Source organism: Ciconia boyciana, chromosome 4, assembly GCF_034638445.1.
Source record: "Ciconia boyciana chromosome 4, ASM3463844v1, whole genome shotgun sequence".
Classification (NCBI taxonomy): Eukaryota; Metazoa; Chordata; class Aves; order Ciconiiformes; family Ciconiidae; genus Ciconia; species Ciconia boyciana.
In genome coordinates, this window is record NC_132937.1 from 84,197,032 (window position 1) to 84,214,909 (window position 17,878).

Below are 17,878 nucleotides of genomic sequence, written 5' to 3' on the forward strand. Positions count from 1 at the left end.
AGTACTTGTTAAAATATTTATTATCATAACTGGGTTTTAACCATTGGACTGCTCCCCGTTCCTGTGGCAATTAGACACCAGAGGAAGGATTAGAGCCCAGATTTTGCACTGCTAGCAAGAAATTCTGATTTATAGGATCAAACTCACACAAGCTCTGAATGCCTATTCAACTGAGGTTTACAAACTAGAAACTGATATTTCTAAAGTTTCAAGACAGCTCAAAAACCTCTCAGTCCCCCAATCTATTGAAAACTGTCCTCTGGACTTGTGAATAGGCCTTGTCACACAGAAGCCACGTACTGAATCCACTGAGACAGACAAAGAGGATCAGCTCTAGCATGCAGTGAGGCTGTCTTAGGCCACCAGAGAAAAGAAGGGACATAGTCCTCTATTGCTACATAAATGCTGGCCCCAGGAGGTGTGCTGTACTTGAAGGCAGGGCTTGAGCAGGAATTAGGCACCTAGTGGTACTGATTGAGAGTCAACAGACTCACATTTGGGTGGCACTTGACAAAAGGTCTGAGTGTGGAAATGAGTGGAAGTGAATATTTACATTCTTGTTAATCTCTTTTCCTTTAGCTTCAGTGGTTGAAATTTCTGAAATGTTGGTTTTAAAATTTGCAAGCTATGCAAAAAGCTCAAAATTTGTTTTGCAACAACACATCATCAGTCTCACCTGTCTCACGATGGTGTAACCCAGCTCACATTCTCTATTAGTGGGTGAACAATCCAGTGCTTGGTGAATTTGTCTCTTAAAGACCTGGCTATTTTTAAATTCATGCAAGGAGGAAGCACCTTTTAAAAATTAATTTATTCTTAAAATTTTATAGTAAGAAATGGAGCTGTATGAAACTAAACAGATAATCTGTACTTTTGTCATTTGTCAAACATTTCAGATACTATTGCCACACTATGATAGGTTCGAAAAGTTGAAAGGAATAGTCTCTAAAGTGAGAAGAAAGTCTGTCAATCTAATCAGTATTCTTAAATATTTGGTTGACACTCTTAATACTAAGTGATAGGAACCATATGAGGACCTAAACAAATAGACATCACTCATTCACTTTTGGCTAAAACCATACTCACTTCCATCCTTACACTTCTGTTTCTCTTAGATACAAAACAGTGACTTGAGGGGAAAAAGTGTTGGCTCAGTTGTGTGGCAAGATGAGATACTTGGAACTTTCAATATCCTGGCATCTAATTCTTTGGAAGATGTCCAGAGTACTCATGTTTTATTCCAGCTGGCATGTAACATAGTCCTGCCACAGTCAAGACCTGAAAAGGTTTACTCAGTAAGTGTATGAAGTTTTCTTGCATCAGACACAGAGCCACTTTTTTTTTAGCTCTTACAACAGTACTACTGTCTCCCAAAATTATTTTGTTTATATGGTTTTGTTCCTTTTGACTTGGTTCTCATTCAGATGGAATTTTCAGTCCTTAAGGAGAATAATAAACAGTGAGGTTTTGTGTGTCCATATTGTACTTTGTACATTATTTTCAGTTGAGATGTACTTTATCTTAGGTTGAGATGAGGTAACACATCAAGGAAAAAATTAAGATTGATCACAAGTATAAATTTTAATCCACACTAAAAATTGAATTCATACAACCACAATGGCTAAGCTATAATCTTTAACAGCTTTATCGAATAAAAGCATATACTTTAAATCAAAATTATTGGCAATGTATGAATGTATTATATGAAATATTGAATAATATGCAGAGCAGTCCTTTGACAATGAGGAGCAGGTCATTGCCCTACTCTTCAGGCTATAAAATCATACTACTATCTCCTCCTTATTACCTTATGAATCTTGATTTTTTTTCTGCTCAATGTCTCACCTTCCTTCTCTGATTCCTTAGGACATTTCCATTTGAGGCCAAAGGTGTATATCTTAATTTAGTCAGGAAGATTTTATGGTCTTCAACATCTTGAGTGTATTCTCTGATCACCAATAGCCAAAATGTGCAACAGCTCACCATGTCTAGCAGTGTTTTAAATCCTAGTAGTTCTGCATTGGTCTTGAAAAGACAGACACAATGGCATACCATCTTGAGTGGTTCTCCAGCAGATGGGAGCTCCTGTTGGTTATTCGCATGGGATACAGCCCTGTCCTTAGTATTTCCTTTTGGTTAGCCCTAAGCTGTTCTTCTGGGAGTATAGTTATATGCTTTTCCTCTGTGAAACACAGAAGAGCCTCCCTGCAACTCACAGTGACTTCTGGTCTCCCTTCCACAGGTCATATACCTTGGAGTTTTTGTCACAGTGCTCAAACTTTTGGTTCTTCACATTTTTCTCAGGAGTTAGAGATATGTTTACAAGCATCATTGGATAGGTCTATTCTGTCACAAGGGAGAAAGATAGAAGCTGAGGACAAGCAACCATTACCAGAATAGTTTTGTGACCTGTTCTCTGCTCACTACCCATATCAAAGGGTATTCAAATGAGAAGAGATCAGGAATGTCTTTGGAATCTGTCTTGATGGAGCAAAGTTGCCTTTAAGTCCATAGACGTGAAACCCCATTAAGATATTAAAATATATCAAAAAACTAAGAAAATTGAGTTAACAGGTAAATTAAAAGTTGTTTTGCAAACGTGTTACATATAGTGTATGTGCATTGAGTAGAGAGATGTGTATTATGAAAAGACAGAAATAGAGATACACTTGAATTACTAGTGGTTCTCAACCTTTCTAAAGACATTCTTATTTTCAACAAGTGCAAGAACATATAGTTCTTCTTAAGATCATGTATTTATCTTTTTAGACATATCTTTCTTATCTGCCCTCTGACAGATTTTTAACAGGTAAAGCTGGTGTCTGATGTTTTTTTAAATTATTGCCAGGAAAAGGAGAAAGGATTTGGTTAGTGTGGGGACAGCCAGTAAGGACATCATGTTGCAGGTTAAAAAGCTGGCTTAGTTGACCTCAGTGGCCAAGGATAAAGTGTCAGTAAGTGCCAGCAGCCAGGGAGTGTGCCTGCAACCCAGATGAGAGGATCTGAAGGCCTGTACTGGATCCTCATTCTGTGTTTCTGCAAACAGCAGCTGGAAGGTTGCAGGTCTGGGGGCCTCCAATGGAGATCTGTCAGGGTACTTCGGCACTTTGGGGGTTGAAGCAGGAGAGGATGCTGCAGGTTCTGATGTGATTGCTGAGGAGGGGAGGGAAAAAGACTCTGTTATGAGCTCTGATAGAGTAGCTTTGTGAAAGCAAGTACTGACATTTCTGGAGCTGCAAATGACAAGGCTGTGGATCACTTTAAAGTAAGAATACATAGCAAATAAGATTGCTCCCTCTTTCCTGTCACTAATTTCCTCCATTCATTACCATAGTGATTTTAGAGAAGGAACTCTGCCTGTTCTGTTTATGCCATACGAAATTAGACCTATTTCAGCTAGGGATTTGAGAACATAACTGCTGTAAACTCTTTTAAAACCCAGCACAAGGATCATTCACTCAAGAAATTGAAAGACCTGGCTTCCAACACCTGCCCCAGAGGGACAGATTGGGTTTAAGTATCCTCACGCAGAGAGACTGTTTTAATGAAAGAGGCTTCTCGTATCTCTGGGTGAATGAAAGTAAGCATCTTGCATATATGCCTTTCTTCCAAAAGAGTTCAGATTTTGAATTCCTATTTGAGAGAACTGTAGCCTGGAGCAAATCACTGAATTTATAGAGAGAAGTAGAGATGAAGACTAAATACCTCCCAGTTTAGCAATTGAACTGTTGAGGACCAGCCTCACAAAAGCCTACCTGTCCCTAAATATTCAATAGGGAGTTTGAACACTGAACCCAAACCAGCAGTTTCTACAGCAGAGGTAGGAGCCTTCCATTAATTTCTGCCATGCTGAGGTTAAATCATTTGTGCAGACCTATGCCTGAGCTTCCACTTCATAATTAAACAAGCTTTTGTTTAGATAAAACCTTGCTTTTTATGTCTAGAATCTTGATTTCAGTCATCTATATCACCAAACACTGTACTTACAGAAATGAAATATTTACTAAACACATTTAAACAGATTATCTCAAATTTAAACAGTTAAATTTAAAACATGTTAAAAAATAATACTGAAAGCATTAGGAGGTCTTTACAGTAATACTTAAATATCTGTGTCATGCCATAAATGCCAATTGAATAAAACTTTTTAATTCTTGAATTAACAAGGCGAGGTCTTTTACATTTGAAAGACACAGGTTATCCACTTCCTTAGGTTAAAATATTTTAAGCAGTATTATGTAAAATATTTATGTTAGTTGATAAACTTCAACAAGCTGAATATATTCCTTGAAAACACATATTACCAGCACATATATTTCAATAAATAAGGAATGCATCCTCTTGTCACAAAATAGTGGGTTCCAACAACTCCAGCTTTCCTAAATCACACTTACAATGGTTGAAGCCACCTAATTTGCACAAAAGAGCAGTGGAAAATTAATTTGAGAACACATTTGGTTTCACATATGTTTGCAATAAACCCGTTATTTTAAATGACTTAATTAAGAACAGTTTGTCATACTTACTGGAAACTAGCATAATGACATTGTTGCGACTGCAAAAGCCAGAGAGGGAGTGAAAGGACTGGGAGTGGAAGGAAGAGAGCAAGTGTTTTAAAATTCCCACAGAGTTTAACAGTTCCAGAAAAAAAACCAACTCTCATCTCCGGTCACACATCCCTGTGTGTGAACACACATATGTGTTTTCTTAAGGGAAGAATTGCAAATTTGTTTTTAAAACTGTAATTACTAAATCCGGTTTAAGCTATGCTACATATCTCACAGTGGCACCACACAGAACAAAGGGAATGCATGCAGCCACGACCTTGGCTTTTCCTCCGCAGGATTTTCTACTTGGAGCTTTAGTTACCAACAGTGTTCCTCAGGAGTCCTTCCAACACATTATGGAAGGAAGATTGGTGGAAACATCATGGCATAACAACCATCAGTAGTGACACTCAGCAAAAGTTTCTGGAATTCAAATGAAAGTCATTTACTGTGACTTCTGCTGGTGTCCCCACAGCAGGTTTCTCCTTTCAGCCCTGTTTGAATCCAGGCTCTGACCTGCAGGCTCTCTGCACTCAGGTCCCTCAGTACTCAGCAGTTGACGTAGTGAAGAATTTAAAAAGCTTGCCAGAAATAATTTTCTTTCCCTACAAGCTCACTAACCTTTAGTCAAATGCTTCATCTCATATGTTCCTGTTTCAGGTAACTTTCCATAGTATCAGCATTGAGCTGGCCACACCACAGAGCCCAGCTTCTTCAGACAGACCCATTTAGAATTACAGCTTCCATTATAGCTCTCCCTCCTCTTTTAAAGTAACTCTAGAATATTTTGACTCTAGAATTATTTGACTCAACTTATGAACAAGAAAAATACGTTCATATTTTCCTTGTTTTTACACAGACTAAGGGGATACCTTTCACTAGCTAATTTTTCAGCAGCCACAGCTCCCACCTTCCCAGACCATTATTACTGGCTTCTGTCAAGACTGATCCCTTCAAACATGCTATCACATCAGTGGTATCACATGCAAATTTTTTGTGTTTGTTTTCACAGTGCTTTGTGTTCCTCAGGAATCTAATACTATGAGCATAATATTGAAGTTTAATCTGATGAACAGATGAACAGGCATCCAAACAATGGAAGTACTTCAAAGCATTTTGAACATCAAGGAATAATACACAGTAATATGTATTACTGGGCCAGTTTTAAAAAATATTTAGATATTTAAAAAACAAATTGATGTCCCAAGAGATACTTATATATACCGAGAGAACTAATTAACATTGCAGGAAATGAAAGTTGGAGATGTAAGTATTTTTTAGAATCTCAGTAAGTACTTGAATGCTAGAGATGAATGCAAAGTGGAAATGTTTTCCCATCAGAAGTTTCATTATAAAGAAATACCCTGCAACTCAAGAGAATTCAAAGCTGTGAATTTCTTTGTTGTTTTCTTGAACTCTTCCTTTAGCAGCAGAAATTAAAAGCAGATTCTGTCCCCTTTTCCCCTTCCAATTTTAGTATCTTCAAAATAGGTTCACAATCCGTTTGTCTTAAGACCTCTTCAGTGTCACACTGATTAGTCAGATAGGCAGATTGAGAGCTGGGAGAAAGTAAAGGCTTGCTTACCACTAAGAATAAAATTCTCCATGATTCCCTATCAGACACACTATCCCTCCTTCCCCTGTAAATGGAAAAAAAAGAAAGAGTGAAAGCTTTCTTGGGACAGGCTAGAAACTGACAGAAAATTCCGATTCAAATACAAGTTGCTTCCTTTATGCCTCAATGGTGGGGAATTTAATGTTTTGGGACTTTATATAGCTTAATTTCACCCCCTAACTTTAGGTTTTGCAGGTTTTCTGTATCATACAAATGCTTATTGTAATCCATATTTAGATTTGATTTTTCCCTGAGTGTAAGAATACAAAATAATATACGAAAGTCAACGATCGGGAGCCACATCTATCATTGTCATTAGTAAAATCCACACACCTGAAATGAAACAGAAAAAACACAAATTAGGAAAAGAACAGCCAATATCAGCATCTGTCTCCCTCCCCTCCTTTTTTATCAGACACTGAAGCTTTTATGATCCTGTCTGCCATAGATACTGACTAAAAAAATGTGAAGGTTTTTTGCATAGTCCTCAGAATCAGCAGTGAGTATGAATCATAGATGGAGTGAAATAGAGAGCTCTTGTCTCTGTCTTAGTTACATATGTCTTTGCTCAAACAGAAATTACAGTTATCAAGTCTGTACTATGGCTTTTTTCCTATCAGCACAGTCTTTAGAATTAAAAACTTCTGTGCTGAGGAGAGACTGTTGTACTGTTCCTTCCTTTCTTCTCCTCTTTAGTCTAAATTCCATTAAAAAAATCTTTCTGAAGCTCGAGGGTTACTTTTATAGCCTCTGATTTTTATAGCCTCTGGAGAGATAGGGAATTATATTAGCATTTAAGCGATGGAAAGCACTGGCAAGATTAAATCTAATCTAAAAGGAAGAGGCTTAGGAGAAAAATACTTACAACGTGAAAAAAAAAAACCAAACCCACCCACCAACAACAATTTTCAGGATAAAGTTTGAATTCTCATGTTCTCAAAAGCAGCTATGCTTTCAAGAGAATGCCCATTTTTTGTCTTTAAGGAATCTATGTGACTCCAAATGAAGTATTTGTTTCTCCATTTCTGCTTTGGAGTAGAAAACACACAACTCTTGTTCAATTGCTGGGTATGAAAAAGGCAAACAGCAGCAGTCTGTTAGGGAAGAGATGATGTTGAATGGAAATCAGTGGTCATTTATTCTTGAGCCTGAGTAGCAGGGAATTTATAGAATGAGGAAGAAAAATAAGGTTGTTTATGTGTCAGCGGTTGTATAATCTGTCTGCCATCATTATTTTTCTTAACATATCTACCCATGTTGCTGCAAGTGTTCCAGGCAGTGGGGTTGGTTAAAAAGGTGAACTTTTCTGAGGAAGTATTTAGACTCAGCTCAATGTGCATTTCAAGCTTGTGAATCTTTTGCAGGACACTAGTGATTACTCAGCAAGTAGTCTGGTAGAATTAGTGAATAATTGCAGTAATAAGGATTGTTTGTACAGTTAAACTTGCTGTTCTATTGCTCCAGAATCATATGCACATATTGACTAGGCTGGGAAAATTTTAATCTTTCCAAGTCTGATACTTTTTACTTGACGCTGACCTACGAGACAGTATATTAGCATGCTGTCTTTGCACATAAGCTAGGTAAGCTTCAGCAGTGCAATAAATGTCCGGTCCACAAAATCAAGAGGAAGCTTCACTGATCTGAAGGGTGTTGGTTCTTTCTCCTCATGTAATATGCTGTCTTTGAGATTCAGGGTTATTAAGAGGAGGTGGAAACATGAAGTGGTACTAACATTCCAGATGCCTGCCTAGCTGAATAATAAACTAACATCAATAAACAGAAACTTTTCTAATTTTGACAGAGATGTTACATGGAAATGCTTGAAGCTGTGGATAGATTCTATCTACTTCAAATACAAAAGAATATTTTAAAGTTATTATGCAATAACATGTTGACCCAGTAATCGGACATTCTGTTCTTTTATTATTACATGCTATTACATGAAATATACATTGAAATATACTAGGAAATGCATCTTAATGCAGAATAATAGTCATTTAAAATGGAAAAGGTCGGTGGGGGACTTTTGTTTATAGTGTTTGGGATGGGCTTTTTTTGGCAAAAAAAAGAAGTATTGAAGTGTTGAAATGTCAGAGATAGGCCATGGGACTGGATTTTTTTATCTTTTCAAAATGGGCTGTGGCCCTACCATTGGCTTTTAGCCAAGAAGCTCTGCTCCTCTAAGAGAGTGCTTAGGCACCTGTTGCTGAAATGAATGATAAGCTGCAAGTCACTTCTGTCTGAGTGTGGGAACAGAACAAGCTCAATTAATTACGGTCATCTGTGGTGAGCAAAAAAACAACTTAGCATCTTAATAAAATAATAGACAAGGCACCAAATTAATCTTAGGTCAAATAAATATTCTGCAGAGGAATGAAGAACTTATAGTAGACATGTGGTAGTAGACTCCTTCTTGCTTGTGTACAGTTTTTGTTAACTAATTAGTTTCTGGAGAGAACAAGAAAGGGTAGATCTAGAAGAAAGATATTTTGGACAGACAGCTACAGCTACCCAGAATAAAATCTTTTGGAGACTCTAGAGAGAGATAAATCTGTTTGGAGCAGAGTGAAATTCAAAACATTTTTTCTAAGCTTCCAGAGATGATTGACTTCTTTCCACATATTAACACAAAAAAGAAAAAAGTTGTAAAAGTAAACCTGATTTTGTTTTCATATGTAAGAATATAAAATACCTGTTTTCTAGACATTTTTCAAATCAATCAATATTTTACAGGAAATTGTACCTTTCCACGCATAGTGATCCGGAATCCACTGCCACCAAGACTAGTGAAACTTCACATTTAAAAGTCATAAAAATGGTAATTAGGCTATCATTCAGTGGGGGTTTTTTTTATATATACATATGCAAAGAAGTAACCAGTCTTCTCCAAACTAAAAGGAAACTGCTTTAAAGAAAACTTTACCTCTGATTCTTCATTTAGCTTGTGTTTTCTGCCTTGCTGGATGTGAAATTTTAGCTTTCACAGCCCACAGCATGGAAAGTGCTATGGAAATATGAAATATTACAGCTCTACAATGTTTAAAAAAAGATTTATCAGGGTTATGATTCAGATCTAGCACCTGTTTCCATCACTTTGATGATATATTTCCGTTATATGATTGAATTATTGAAAGAAGCACCATGTAGCATACAAATGTTTCTTTGGTGGATTGGATAAAACTAACAAACAGTCACAGAGTAAAGATGTTATCCCAACCAATAGGCTGATGAAGTTTTTATGTAAACTGCAATACTCTATTAGAGAAAGCATCTGGCACTGTCTTCCAGAAAACACCAGAAGATCTCCTCTGAATGATTTTTTTCTGGTGGACAAGTCTGGCTTAGTTGAACATAGTATTTTTGACAGGAATAATACTGGATCACATTTTGGAGAAAAAACGTGTTATTACTATTTTCCTAATATTATATGAAGCCACTACCAAATGGTTAGTAATTGACCATCTAAGGCAGAGGAGTCTCCTGACTGGCCCTAAAATACATGATTTTAGGGGTAGTCAAAGCATCTGTGAGAGAAGGCTGATAAAGAGAAAGAGATGATGAAAGGCATTGTGATAGTTTCCCTCAGGTCAGACATGCAATTTATCTTCACATGGCAGTGAAGATATTCAGAGAAAAGCAAAGACATAATATCTCAGCTGTTAGTGACAAATAGTTCCAGTTCAACCACACAGATGAGTCAGGACTGGGAACACACTTTGCTATGTCCTGTGGGTGAAAACGTGTAGTGACATTATCAAAGTTCTCACACTCCAAGACAAAAGAGAGAAATCTTTCAGCACAAAGACAGATTGCTCAGGATCCTTATTTCTAAAGTATTCTGAATATATTCTGCCTTATTCAAGTATTTCTGTGCAAATGTTGTATTTACAATAGCACAGTATTCATCCCAGATCCAACAGATCTGAACACAAGAAACCAGGGAATCAGAGACATAGAAAGCCAGCTGCACTTATATCAGTTAGCAATAGATTACAGTGGTTTACTTACTTTAGCATGTAATATTTGATGGAACTAATTTGTTTCATTTAATCCCTGGCAGAAGTTGCAGGAATCCATGTCACAGGAAATCCACTTTATTATCAACTGCTATATCAAGCAAGCATCTCAACAGTTGTAATCGAACAAGTTTAGCTCCATCCCTTCACACATCATGTTTAACCTTGCAGAAGTCAATATGCTGCAAGTGTACACTCCAGGCACCTGCTTCACACTAGCTTATACTACAGGCCACTGCACTGAAGCCAGACTTGGGGCCAGAAAGCTAATTTTTCCTTTTAAACATTTCAAGTCAGATTTGGGTAAGCCTCCAGTTCTGTGAACCCTACACAAAAACAGAGTCAGAGATTTACAACATCTGCACATCAGACCATGTTGAGTGCTAATAACCTACTCCGCTCACCACATGTTATTAATGTCCCTTCCAGGCTGCAAAAGAGAAAGGAGTGCATAATGCAGAATTCTGGTCCAGGGCACAGACCTGCAATGCTGGTCCCTGCCTTGTGAGCTTCAGCTGCAGCTTGGGAGCCTGTGTTTCTAGGACATTCACTGAACATGAAGCCTCTTTTTCACGACAGGACACACCCCATTGCTATGCTTTTCAAAATGTATGTAAACCAACCTTGGCTAAGCGTTGGGGTCAAGCACAGGAATAAAATGGCTAAGCGTTGGGGTCAAGCACAGGAATAAAACAGAGGAAAAAAAAGTTTTGAAGTATTTTGAGAATTATCTGTGCCTTCTACTCCTAGTACAAAAGTCTTTTAAATCACTCTGTGAGAAGGAAAAAAGATTTTTCTGGCAGTTAAATGTAATTCTTCTGCTCTGCTTATCAAATCATCACCACTTAAAGTGATGTGTCTGAGGGATTTAAGAAGATACAGATTCCTTATCAAACAAGTTACTTTATTGACTAGATTTTTTTTCATTTTATCACAAGATCCAGATTGTGAAAACATAAATACTTAGGTAATACTTATTTAATAGTTACTCCAAAAAAGAAGATCTTCTTTTAAGTAAAATATGACTCAGTCCATGAAACTGTATGGAATTAATTGCCTTTTTTAAAACAGAAGATGACAGACTTAGAGTGAATGTCTCTTCTGGGGATAATGTAATGTATCTCATAGTTTAGTAGACTTAGACAAGATACGGCTACAACGTTATTTGTTTGGAAAAAGTCCGAGTACATTTGAAGGGATTGCAATTCTTGCATATCAAAGCTTTTATTTGTCTTCTTGGAAGATCTTTACAGGGAAAGAAAGGAGAAATAGTTTGCCCTGTAAGTCTGATAGAAGGGAATGTGCAGATACAAAGTAACAGTTTGCCTTTAGTCATAGTAAGAAAATACTGAAATTGAAAAGTGGTGCTCTGCATAGAATTACACATGACATGATAACCAGCTTCATCCTTTCATAATCCAAAACTCGATCAGCTGCAATGAAGTTTGGCAGGTAAACATACACCTGTTTGGTTTCCATAAAAATGTCTAGAATTCACTAAGTTTTTCCAAAGCACTTTATAGTATCTTTCAAACACATGTGGTGTGAAAGGTGCATGTGAAAGGTACATACATTGCTATCATTGGTCATGGGAGTCGTTAAACAAACAAACAAAAAAATCAACTTCCAGCTTCTGGGATTTGACAGTGAACCATTTAGGAGTAAACAATCATTTCAATCATATTAGGAGAGTCTTCAGAATATACTGGGATAGTCATACTAGAAAAACTTGAAAACTGAAAACATGGGAAGATTAAATCTGGAAAACACAAACTTGTAAAGGGCATAGTTTCTAAATAGCAAGGTATTCAGAACTGGAGTAGTCTCCCAAAGAAAGCTTCATTAACTGCTTGAGTGTATAACATTTCTGGAGTACACTCTGTTGGCACAAAATTGAATTATGCAAATTGTTTTAACAGATTAGTTAATCCAAAGGGGAAGAGGAAGTCACACAGCACAAGCTGCCTGCAACTTTAGCTTTGCCAGATATCCTCACGCATGTCCAGCACATTTAGTAAGTCCAAAATTGCCAGATCACAGGATGAAAAGGAGATTTTTGTTATATTCTGCTTTAGGCAGGCTCTTTGTATATATACAAGTATTTAACAGAAAATTGGCCAATAGATGGGAACCAGAAATATATACTTTCATTCCCTGTTTTTGCAGGATCAACAAAAAGTCTTGCTCTGTCCTCAGAATGGTTCCTACTGCGCCTCAAGTGTGAGAGGATTTGCCAGGAATTGTCTAAAGTCTTCTCTGGTGCAATCTTCAGAGGCAGGCAGTGTTTCAGATACCACAAACACTGACCAAAGAGAAGTCCACTAATATCTAATTCAGAGGTTTGAGAAAATTTTTTTGCAATAATAAAAATCCTGTTGCTTAGATTTTAATGTTGTAAAATGTTTTCCTTGGCATCCCCATTAGCCAATTCACTGACTGTACTGATCAGACAATCCTAATTTTAAATACATCTAATTGCTTTATCCTCTCATTTGTGAAACAAAAAGACATTAAGAAATCTGCCATTTCTTTATCTCTTGTGCTGGATTTTCCATAGCTATTTTACTAGTCAATTTTTTAGTTTCCTGCCTATTTTAGTCTCCTGCTCACTGCAAATATGCTTTATTCAAAGAAATGTTTATAGGTGTTGAAATATCCCCTGTAATTCTACACTCACTGCTTCCTTCTGGTCTTCTGTCTTTTAACTTTTTTATGACTCCCAACTTTTTCCCTTTCCAGATTGTTTGTGTTAGTTAAAAGCCTCTGCCTATTGCTTATACTAACTTTTTTTATCCTCTAACCCCATCGGCCTCTGTTTCCCCATTTCCTGTTTAAGTTTGAAAAGAATGAATTTCTACTATAACCTCTACAAAAGTATTTCTGTATTTTCCAGTGTTCTGGTGGTGACTTCACAGACATTAAAGGATTCAGCAGTTAGTGTTCTTGGCATGAAAAACATCTTTTTTTTTTTTTTTTTTAATTTCCCTGAGTACATTTTCACTGTTATAAATCTATATTATCTATGTGTATCTGTCATGATCATCCTGGTAATGACATCTAGTAGGTGCTCTTAGAACACAAATTCAATAAATTATTTTAGATTATTTATTGGGATTGGAAGAATCCAAAACTGGTATCATTTAAGAAACTGGACAACGTATCTAAATAAACACACAAATAACATATTTATTTCCTTTGGTAATAGTGAAATTATTACAATAATAAACACTTTTCAGTTGTCTTCAACTATAAGAATTTCAGTAGATTCACTATCATTATTCCAATTTTTAAAATGTGGGGTTTTGTTTGCACTATTTTTCTTACCCGCAATCATTCTATGTGTATCTACTGTTAAACATTACTTAAAGAAATGAAAAGACGAAAATATTCAAGGGGCCTCTTCAGGGTGGCAACCTGCCAAGCCCACGTGGATTATATATGCTTGCTGCGAGTCCTGGCTGTGGAGTTAGTGGTGGTCTCTGACTCTCTGGGGCAGCTAATTACCAGTGTCTGCTCACTTGCTCCATGTATACGGAGTCAGAACATTGTCTTAGCTTTTAGTTTAGTAAAACTTTTTTGACACCTATTTTACCTGTGTCAGGTTCTGAGGCTTAAACCCTCAAATGTGGAAAATGCTATATTTTAAGGATAAAAATAAACATGGGTTTAGTTTCCTGATGAAATTGGTAAACTTGTCACACATTCTGTGCCTTATTATTTAAAAAGAAAACCTATGCAAGAAATCTCATTACTGTTACGTTATTCTTACCTCTCTGTTCTTTGTAAGGATGTGTGTTGTGAACGCAGTTGTTAGACTGACCTTAATTTGTTGAGGGATTCAGGAGCTTTTTGGGTGCTATAGTTCACCTTACTAATTTTTGACATTCATTCAACATAAATAATAGGCTTCATTTTGAATTAAAATTTGAGTCATCATTGTTGGAATATTTTAAAATTCCAGTAAATTATTTAGACAGAAGATATGACCATTGCAGAGTATCCTGAGTGTTTTCTACTTTGTTTCAGTGAATTTAACTTCAGTTCAGGGGCCAAAGAAAGGCCACTACCCCCAGATTGCTATGTCATTATTACCTTACACAGAGCGTTTGGGAAATTTAAATCTTCCGGTTCAGTTTATTGCTGGACAACTTCAGCAAATACTTTTAGTAGTCCTGTGGAGCAGGCAGCATCACTGTAACACATCCGTGTTGCTTGTACTGCTCCTACAAAAAGATGGAATTCCTGATGTTTCTGAAAGGTGAGCACAAGCAGAATTATTCCATAGCATTTGTTAAGAAAGAAGGAAAGAGGAGCAAATATGCATAGACACTTTTCCACAGCCACTTTCCAAAGCTCAAAACCAGAAAACCAGAGACATAAATATGAGTTTTGACAAAACCACTCTGAGTACACCCTCCATGCATAAACACATCACTAAATTAGCCTCTGTGAGATGACAACTCTGAGACATTCTGAGACGACATCCTGAAAGAAGCATCTTTGATAGAAAAATAAATTTACATATGTGATAAATATACTACAGTTCTGTGCCACATGGATGCATTTCCATGATAAAGCTTCAATTATTGTATTAATAAAGATTCATCTTTAATGAGTAGATGCTCCCATTCTGATTGCACAGTGGCAGAAAGTTTACTGCATATATTTGGTTTCCTTTGTTTGAAAAAACAGCTGCAATAATTTCAATATTTTTCTTTGGTTTGGAGCAATAGTGTCACAAAAACCAAATAATTATGTATTAAATTTTCCATGATAAGCAAGAAGCACTTGTTCTGCGTGTTTGGACAATAACTTAAACACATAACTATGCATGATGTTTATTGTGAATGTCATGAACTGCTGTTTGGATAAATCCAGTTCCAGAAGCAAAGCTTCATCCCTGTTTCTGAATGAAATGATTCAGATTAAAAATGAGGAGGAATTGGAACTCCAGCAATAGTTTGGTGCTTCTCCAGCCCTTCAGAGCCTTCGGTCCCTCCTTCCATTCCAATATGTAATAAAACAAAGATGCCAACTGTGAAAATTAAATGGATTATATTCTAGGGCAAGGCACTGATTTAAAAACAAACAAAAGAATTCCACCTCTCACTAGTATATAAAAAAAAAAGAAAGAAATGCAAACAGAGGCTGTTGGAGAAAGCAGGTCAACGAGTATCCTAACATGGAAAGAGACAAGCCAAGGAGGCGGAGTTAGAGAGTGACAATGGTCACATAACAACAGGGTCCTAAATCTTCAGAGATAAAATAATCTTGGAAGAAATACACATAATTCTGTACTCTCTCTACAAATAATAGTATCTGCATGTATTTTAAGAACAGTACCAATGCCACAGATTCATCCTCTCATAGCATCAGATTAACGTCATTATCAGTGAAGCTGTGACATTGTAACATGTGGACCCTAGTCCTGGCATGCAGATTAACATGCTATTGTGGAATAACAACAAAGTGTCAGTGACAAACTTTTTTATACCTAGTTGTCAACACCTAGTTGGAACACCTCTGAAACATTCTCTTTCAGATAGCTTTGGCACGTATTCAGGGGAAAAAAAGTCATCTGCTTGAAAAAGAAATCTTGCGGTCATTGACTAAAAGGCTTGTAAAAGAGTATTCCTCAGAGAATTACTCTCCCACATGGCAAAAAAGGCTGAGGGATTGAAGAAGTTTTTAGTTAGGGGCAGCTTCCTCTTGATCAAAACTCATCTCCCTGTCTCATTAAACTTGTCAGGATTGAAGAGCTCAGCAATCCTCTTGGTTCTAAACAATCTCTAATTTTTCATTAAGGGAGCTGTCAGAAATTACCATAATCCTTAATTTGCAAAAATGTGCTTTAGTTTTTTCCAACTCATCCACATAGTCGGCCAGATTTTTATCCTCCAAAATTACAGCAATAAAACATGTAATTATGAACAGATACAAAATTCTCCAGGTCTGATGCATGAACATCTGCTGTTTGCAACCTAGCTGAAAGTCCCCTGCTCTCTGCTGAATGACAGTGAGGCTGTGCTACCTAGGCCTGCTGTTGTTGGGGGCCAAAACTAAGAGGTGCATGTAGATATGTGTGTTATCAGCAGCAGGGTTTAGACAAGATTAACTAAAACAAACAAATACCCCCAAAAAACCAAAATCCCACAACCCTCCCATTTTTCTCAACTATTATTTCCATTTCTTGTTATCAAGAAAGTTTCTAAGATTTCACCCTGGGGTAAATTACCATGCTGTCGTGAATATAATCTCAATATCTGGATGAGAACAGAAAAGAAAATAGCAATTTCTTCTTTATAAAAAGCTGCATATATCTTTTTCCCTCATGAAAACAAAATACCAAAGGCAAATAAAAAGAATCAGCTATCATATTTTTTTCAGAAATGTTATGTAAATGTGACAGTTAACAGAGAAGAATAGGATAAAAATATTAATAAAGCATCCAGATTAATAAAGAGATGTTTCTGGGTGCATGAAGAATTATTTATAAATTGTATTTTCTCAAAAGAACGTAAGATTGCCTTCATATGGAATCAAAGCAGTGAACTGGAAATCTTTTCCTTAAAAGATTTAACCTTTAATGAAGCCTGCTGTTCTCTGTTCTCTACTTAATGTGCTGGATCACCCTGCTCTTTAAATAGAGCACTCACTAGGCAGCTCAGAAGGAAAGCCACACAGTCTTTAGTACAGCTCATGACAGCCATGGTGTCAGTCTTTTCCCATACTAGGAATCTGGGAGAAGAAGAAAAAATAAAAAATATTTATAAAAAATAAAACCCATGAGTTTATCAGTATTATGCACATCAAAGGCCAGGCTTGAGTAGCTGTAAGGGAACTGTGCATTACTCTCAGAATAATCACCCAGAAACCTATTTGCTCTAATAATTAGTTTGTATTTTCAAAGCTCTTGAGAAGTAGAATATTTGGAGCTTAGAAAACTGTGGAAACATTTCACGAGTTCAAACTATCATCATAAGAAATGTGACGCATTAGGATATTTTCCCTCTTTCCTCTTCTGTCTTCAAAAAGGATAGATAAGAATGTTTATGTAATCTCCACTCTAAACTCTGTACACATGTTATATCAGACATAAGTAAATAAATCCCAGATTAAGGTAAGTCTTATAGATACAAGTATCAATCAGGTACTAAAGTTAGAGGAGGTCCACCTAAGGATTCATGCAGTGGGTTTTATTCCAAGATTAAGTACAACCAACCAGTGGTTAAATCTACAGTGATGGATATTGTTGAATTACCATAGCTGGATATGATCAAATGACAGGGATCAGAAAAGTGAAGGCTAGATACAGCATCTCACAACTTCCATTTCAGAATGGATTTCCATTAGGGTGAAACTCAGCAATTAATAGAGTAATTGCATAAGACAGAGTAGGCTCTTTCTTTTCCTGTTAGCTTGTCAAAACTCTTAAATAAAATCTTAATTCAAAGCTATTTTGCAGATTCTTATCTAATGCAGACTTCAGATTTCTAGACTCCTTACTGTTACAGTATCTTCCAGAAAGGAAATATAGGAGCTGGAATACTTTTGCAGTCGTTGGGAATATTCTCAAAGATTGCATCTTTAAGCTGCTTTATGAAATTTTATTCTTAAGCTAATTAGTTACCTTCTGGGATAATCACAAGTCTGAAACGTATAAAACTTTCAAATTGCTTGTGTGCCAGACAAAAGGC